Raw genomic sequence first — 7835 nt, forward strand, 5'->3', positions numbered from 1 at the left:
TGGTGCGACTCAGCCGCCAGGGGCTGTTCTGGTTTTTCAGGTTTTGACTTGTTTTGTCGTTATGCACGTTTTATCGTTTCGTTGACTTGTATGCATCACTGATTTGCTTCATACGTTTCGTTAACTTGGAGGTAGCTGACGAGTGCGTGGTCCACTTGGAACTGGATGATGAGCGTGCGGGCTTGTTGTAATGTCATTAGTGATTCGCCGCTTTGTTGTTTCAACGGCTCGTCGTCTCGAGCTATGTTCAGACAGCTATAGGTATTTTTAGATGCCTACAACTACTTGTTGGGGTGCCGAGGTCCAACACACAAACACCGAGAGAGAAGGACAAACATAATCAAAATAACGGTACGAACACAAACACACAAATTTTACATGGTTCGGCAAGTTACCTACGTACACTGGACAAGAAGGGGATGGGTTTTTACTAATAGAGAAGGAGAGTACAAACTGAGATTACAAAATCACACAAAAACTCACCAATTAATCTCACCAATAAAGCTCTCAATCTCTCAAAAAAAACCCTAACCAATAGCTTCAGAAAATTCTCCTTTCTGTGCTCCAAATATCCTCAATACTGCTCTTCCAGAAACCCTAAAATGTGTTCCTGTTTATATCAAAACAGAAACCCAAACCAATCAGTAAACTAAAATCAGGCCTAAAATCGTGATCCGGTCGACCGACATATAGCCCCGGTCGACCGACCAGAAATACGAAATATTAACAAAATCAATTATAGGGTTTCGGTCTACCGATAATATGGTCCAGTCGACCGGACAGGGTTCGCGGTCGACCGACCTATCCTCGCGGTCGTCCGAAAAAAGGCCAAAAGAATACCCTGTAGTGTGCACGTTTCTGGTCGACCGGACTTGCTCCGCGGTCGACTAGACTGCATCCAAAATCCTTCCTGCTTCATTTTTCCTAAACTTCTCAACTATTTTTGCCGTTTCTACAAAGGTAACACTGTTTAACGCAGTAGAAACTCTTATTAGGTTCACAACACAAAAATTCATTACAAAAAAAATGTGAATCCTAACTTAACTTAAGTAATAAGTTAGAACACAGAAAAATTGTCATATATATGAAATTAATACTCGTTCTCATTCAAATTACTTGTAAAGTTAGATAAGAAGATAAAAGATGAATAAGCTTAGGGAAAGATAATAGCACGAGGTAAAGCCTGATATCACAATCGACATAGATGATGAAGACACTGTTGTGCACGGCAAAAGTTCTCAAAGCGACACGAACAATAACTCGAGATAAATCACAACCACTAAGCAAATCATAATCACAGCAAGAACAAACTATTTACGTGGTTCGGCAAGTTTCCTACGTCCATGGGGCAAGAAAGGGGGAGTTCTTACTATTAGAAATTAAGAGAATACAAATAGAGTTATAAATCTCACCGATCAAACCCTAAAACAAAGCTCTAGATCTCTCACAAATCTCCCATAATTGGATGCAGCAATTCTTTCCAAAAGATTGCTCAAAATTGTCCTTGCTTAACCCTAACTAATCAGGATTAGAGTTATATATCAGCTCCAAAACGAACCGGATTGAAAACCCAAAGCCCAGCCCAAACAGCCTACGGTCGACCGCGACGGTCGATCGCGCAGGTATCAGACCGCGGCGGTCACCGAACACTCCCGACAGAGAACAAATCAGCTACAAGAAACTCACGGTCGACCGCGACGGTCGACCGAACCAAACGACAGAGCCCAAAAAATCCTACAGGGTCCACGCGGTTGACCGTGACGGTCGACCACCTTCAGCTCCCAGCTCTTCCTGACCCTTGTGCACGTTCGCGGTCGACCGCCGCTGACTCGTGGTCGACCGCCAGTCTGCCTGGCTAAATTTCTGGGTTGTTTTCTTTATCTGTTTGCTAATTCTTCAAATCTTCACCTCGGCGAATGTTTCTACCAAAACTGAGCCGACACCAAATCATCCAAAAGTCCAACAACAAGTCCCTCACTCTGGCGCTTGGTTTATTGGTTGACCTGACCTTTTCAGGCGCTGACTTGTCCGAGAACCAAACTAGAGCTGAAACGTGATCTCCCCCCCATCTGAATCAACAGATCAAACCAGCTGCATCTGAAAGACTGCCTACGTATCCTCTTGCTCAAGGAATCAAGCTGAACGTAGTTCACTCAAATGGCCTCTAAAGGCCTCAACACTGAAGAATGTTCAAAAGCTTCAAATAATGACCAAATTTCACTCCTGAAACAACTTTGGTCAACATATCTGTAGGGTTATCGTTTGTGTGGACCTTCTCCAATATGACGTCTCCATCATCCAAAACGTCACGAACAAAGTAGAATCTGACATCGATGTGCTTCGTGCGTGCATGATAAACCTGGTTCTTTGCCAAATAGATAGCCGACATGCTATCACAATATACTCGAATGGTCTCCTGTGCAATCCCCAAGTCCTTCAATAATCCACGTAACCACAAAGCCTCCTTCATAGCTTCAGTCACTATCATATACTCCGTCTCTGTAGTAGAGAGAGCCATTGTGGCTGAAGTGTACATTGCCAACATACAGGTGCACCTGCCAATGTAAAAGCATAACCTGAAGTGGATCGCCGCTTGTCAAGATCTCCAGCATAATCTGAATCCACGTAACCAATACAATCATGCCCATTCTTCTCATCCTTCTAGAATACCAAACCAACATCCATGGTGCCTCGAACATACCGTAGAATCCACTTCACGGCCTCCCAATGACCCTTCCTGGGGTCGTGCATGTATCTCGATATCATACTCACAGCTTGTGACAAATCTGGCCTCGTACACACAATCGCATATATATCAAGCTATCTACTGCACTAGCATATGGAACCTTCGACATATAATCTATGTCCTCAACTAAAACAGGCGACATCAATGCTGAAAGCTTGAAGTGGGGAGCCAATGGAGTGCTAACTGCTATTGCATTTCTATCAAAACTGAATTTCTTCAACATCTTCTGCAAATAGCTCTTCTGTGTAAGCTTCAAACTCCCCTTCATCCTATCTCTCTCGATCTCCATACCCAATATCTTCTTTGCCTCTCCAAGATCCTTCATCTCGAATTTGGATGATAGCTCCTCCTTTAACTTTCGAATAGCCTAAGAATTCCTTGAAGCAATAAGCATATCGTCAACATATAAAAGTAAATATATATGCTTACCATCTTGTAGCTTGTGCATATAAACACATGGGTCATATGGGCTCCTCGTGTACCCATGGCCAATCATAAAGCTGTCGAATCTCTTATACTACTATCTTGACGATTGCTTCAAACTATAAAGAGACTTCTTCAGCTTGTAAACCAAATCTTCCTTTCCTACAGCTAAGGGTTGTGTCATGTAGATCTCCTCATCTAAATCTCTGTGTAGAAAGGCTGTCTTCACATCCATATGGACCAAATCCAAATTTAACTGTGTCACTAACGCTAATAAAATTCGTATCGACGAATGCTTCTCAACGGGTGAAAATACCTTATTGTAATCAATGCCCTCAAGCTGTGCATATCCCTTGGCAACCAATCTGGCTTTGAATCGAATGTCCCTAATAGAAGATCCCTCCTTCTTCGCATATACCCACTTGCAACCTATAGCTCTCTTACCCTTAGGTAGATGTGCAAGTGTCCAAGTGTCGTTCTTCTGAAGAGACTGCATCTCCTCCTCCATAGCTTCCCTCCACCTGATCGAATCGAGGCTAGAATCTACCTCCCTGAATGTGGATGGAACCATATCATCAACGACCTCCACTGATAATGCATATGTGACCATGACATCATTATACCTAGCTGGCCGACGAATCACCCTCCTCGGTCTATCTGCTACAATGAACCCCTGAACATGACCCTGTTCCTGAGTCTCACCTTCCACTGTATCCTCAATCTATTCGGCTGTCATCATATCTCCTCCTAGTGTCACCTCTGTAGGAGCCTTGATAGATACAATGCTCTCTGGAGTGGGTGAAGTCATATCATCCTCCACCTGCTGCGATATCTAAACTGTCTAGTCTCCCCCCACCTGCTGAGAGACTCGATGCCTCATCATGTACGCCTCATCGAATGTGATATCTCTGCTAATAACTATCTTCTTGTCCTGTAGATTCCATAACTTGAAGCCTTTAACTCCAACTCTAAATCTCACAAAGACTGTTTTCCTCACCCTCGGATTTAATTTACCATCACTGACATGGTAATAAGCTGGACACCTAAATATCTGAAGTGACTCATAGTCACTAGCCACCGAACCAAACCAACGCTCCAAAGGAGTCTTCCCGTCTATCGTAGTGTACAATAACCTATTCACGAGATGGCTCTTATAAACCAACGCCTCGGCCTAAAAGGATCTAGGCAATCCACTCTGCATCATCATACATCATACATTCTCCAACAATGTACGGTTCAATCTCTTAGCCACCCTGTTCTGTTGCGGTGTCTCTCGAACTGTAAAATGTCTTCTAATGTTGTGATCCTAGCAAAACTGTAGGAACGGATCACTCTTGTACTCTCTACCATTATCTGAACGTAGAGTCTTCACCTTTCTACCTGTCTGTAACTCCACTTTCTTTTTCCACTCCATAAAAATATCCAGGAGCTGATGTTTATGCTTCATAGGATATACCAAATTCCTCTTGGAATAGTCATCAATGAAAGTGACAAAATAGTTAGCCCCACCAAGAGATGTGTTCTTTGAAGGACCCTAAACATCTGTGTGAATGTAATCCAATGTACCTCGAGTGTTATAAACAGCGGTGCCAAACTTCACTCTAGTCTTCTTCCTGAGTACGCAGTGCTCACACAGCTCCATCTTGTAGGTCTTAGCATCTTTTAATAGCCCATGTTTTGCAAATGACTGTAGGGACTTATCACTTGTGTGTCCAAGTCTCATGTGCCATAAAGTTGTAGTGTTCTCCTCTATAGTGATAGAAGCTGTCAGACCCCCTGTAACTGTCTTGCGCTTCAAGTAGTATAGGTTGTTTCCCTGACACCTCGTATCACCACCATAGAACCCTTCGTGACCTTCACTGTAGCATCCTCTAAGATCACTCTATATCCAGCTGCCTCCAAAGTCCCAAGAGAAATGATGTTCTTCGTCAACTACAGTACGAACCTCATTTCCTTCAACTCCTTAGTCACTCCGTCATGCATTCTAATCCGGACTGAACCAATACCACCAATAGGGTATACGTGGTCATTACCCATAAGTACGACATCCCCTCTTTCCAGCTTCTCAAAGCTAGAGAACCAATCCCTCCTAGGGCATATGTGATATTTAGCTCCCGAATCCATCATCCACTCCGTGGAATCAGCATAGCAAACCGACGGTAGTGTAGGGCACGAGTAGCCCAAAGAATCTGAATCTGAATGCTCACCAATAGCTTTTACAACATTCACTTCTGAAGCCTGTGCAGCTTTTCCTTTGTTCTTCCCGGATTTTTCTTTCTATTTTGGGCAGTCAATCTTCTAATGTCCTTCTTCTTTACAATACCGATATTAATTTCTACCAACACTCTTATAGGCACTCTTATTCTTTGACTTTGAGCGGTTGAGCTGGCGGCGGTTTGGATCACGGCCTCGAACAGCTAATGCATCTCCCGATGCCTTCTCGGAGGGTTCACCATCACTCTTCCTCAACTCATAATTCACCAAAGCTGAGGTCACCTCCTTATAGCTAACTGTAGTTCTTCCATTGATCATAGTTAGAATAAACGTACAATAATCATCCTCGGGCAACGAACACAAAAGTAACATCGTCTTGTCTTCATTCTCAACTATGATATCCACATTGGCCATATCTGAAAGTAGCTTCGTGAAATTGTTGACATGCTCCCTGATGGAAACTCTCCTTTTTATCTTGAACTGGTAAAACCTCTTCTTCAAGTGAAGCCGATTCTCAATGCTCTACGTAAGATACTTTTCATTGAGTGTTTCCCACATCTTCTTCGCTGACGTCTTGTTCATAACATCATAAATAAGATCCGGCGTCAAGCATGACCTAATAACACCACAAGCTCTATTGTTCATTGTAGACGGTAAAAAATACCTCTATAGGTTTACAGGAAATTCGCCTGCGAGAAGAGCTCGCACGCTCGGTTCTCTGGCACGGGCCTAAATCGCATAGACGTCAGATATGTTCGATTTTAGGTTCGCCTAACGGTCGGCTCGCCAGCACGAGTTAAGATCGATCAGGATGGCGGAAGTTCGCCTTTCACTCAACTCGCCTGCCCGAGTCCAAAGGCGAATCCGCCTGCAATCTCAAGACCGTCAGTACAGCTGGGTATCCGCCACCCCACGTGCTGAGTTGGACTTTCCCATCCCTCTCAGCCTGAGGGGAGAGAGAGCACAGTACCCCAAGACCGTCAAACGGTGGCTCGCAGTACGCACAGCGTGAAGAGCTGGACAGGTGTCGAGTCAACCTGAGCATTCATAAATGCGGCTCACCTCGGCTGTCTGAGTCAAGAGCTAGATCCGCTGGCACTCAGCAAGTTGGCTAGACCCACTCGAGTACTGTGCACCTACTTCGCCGCCTCTCTTGACCGGAAAGGAGAAAGCACCGTGCTCAAAGCACGTCGGGCGGTCACGCATAGTACGAGTGATCGGACAGACACTTCATCGATCTGCGAACTCATAAATGTGGTTCATTAATGCCGGTCAGGCCCACTCGGATAACAGACGGCCGTTGCCTCATATACAAGAATGGGCCTTCCCATCGTAGGTGACAGGACATAAAGCACAATCCCTGGAATGACCATTCATGGTATCGAGGAGCAGCTAGACGTCTCTGAAGAAGATGTGGTCACATCCCACAATTCAAGGAGGAGTCAAGCTGTCCTTCTTTCATTTAAAAGGCCCTTCCAGCACACTGGAGGAGAGGTCGCAAAACTTAGAGAAAAGAGTTGAGACCAAGCTCTCTGCATAACCTTTGCATTGCAGCATCACTGTTTAGTTCCGAGCTCCGATCGCCGGCGAACTAAGCAAACCCGAACTCCCTCGAGTTGAGCTTCTACTGTGAACTGAAGCTCTCCAGCAACCTCGATCTAACGGTCCAAGGGAAGTAGACTCGACACGAGCATCGAGCGAAGCGTCCTATAGCCACCTAAAGTCCCCACACAAAAACAAAGAGGGACCACAGTGGGAGAAGCTGTTTCATCGAGTGAAATGGTGGTGGCTCAGTTTGATGAGGTTGCTGTCGGGACGACAGTGGAGTCCCTAGAAATCGAGTTCGACCAGGCCAAGTACGAAGAGTACTTGTCCTCCTCCTCCTCTGGTGGCGATGCGTCCCGCAAACGCCACATAGCTGTGCGCCGAGGCCGACCTCAGACGGTCAAAGCCTCTGCACCTAAGGGTTCCAACCGAGTCTCATCGGAGGAGCCCACCCCCTCGCAATCGATCAAGGCCAAGCCAGAGATCGAGCACAAGAGGCAAGGGTCTGCCAGATGGATCGCCAAGCGGTCCGTGCAGACACCTGCCTTAGAGGGAACGCCGGTTCACTCCGGCACAAACCACACTGCCACAACCCACGGTGACGTTCTCCCCGCTGGGAGAACTAACCAACAGCGACGGCAAACACCCGTCAGACAGGGGGTCCAAACCTCCATTTCTCATAATGGCCTGAACCATCATACAGGCCCGAGAAACACTAGACGGGAAGGCAAGCTGCCCGACCTCAGAAGGCCCTCCAAATCAGGAGCGTCAACCGAGGACAGCAGAGCCATCCGCTCAGGAGGACTTCGCTTCTCAGGTCATATCCCTGATGCGAATAAACCACACCGAGCGTACGAGCCTACCCAAGTAGGCGAATACTCGAAGGCTGGCGAGCCTCGCCATAATC

The sequence above is a fragment of the Asparagus officinalis genome, chromosome 8 (genome assembly GCF_001876935.1).
Source record: "Asparagus officinalis chromosome 8, Aspof.V1, whole genome shotgun sequence".
NCBI lineage: Eukaryota > Viridiplantae > Streptophyta > Magnoliopsida > Asparagales > Asparagaceae > Asparagus > Asparagus officinalis.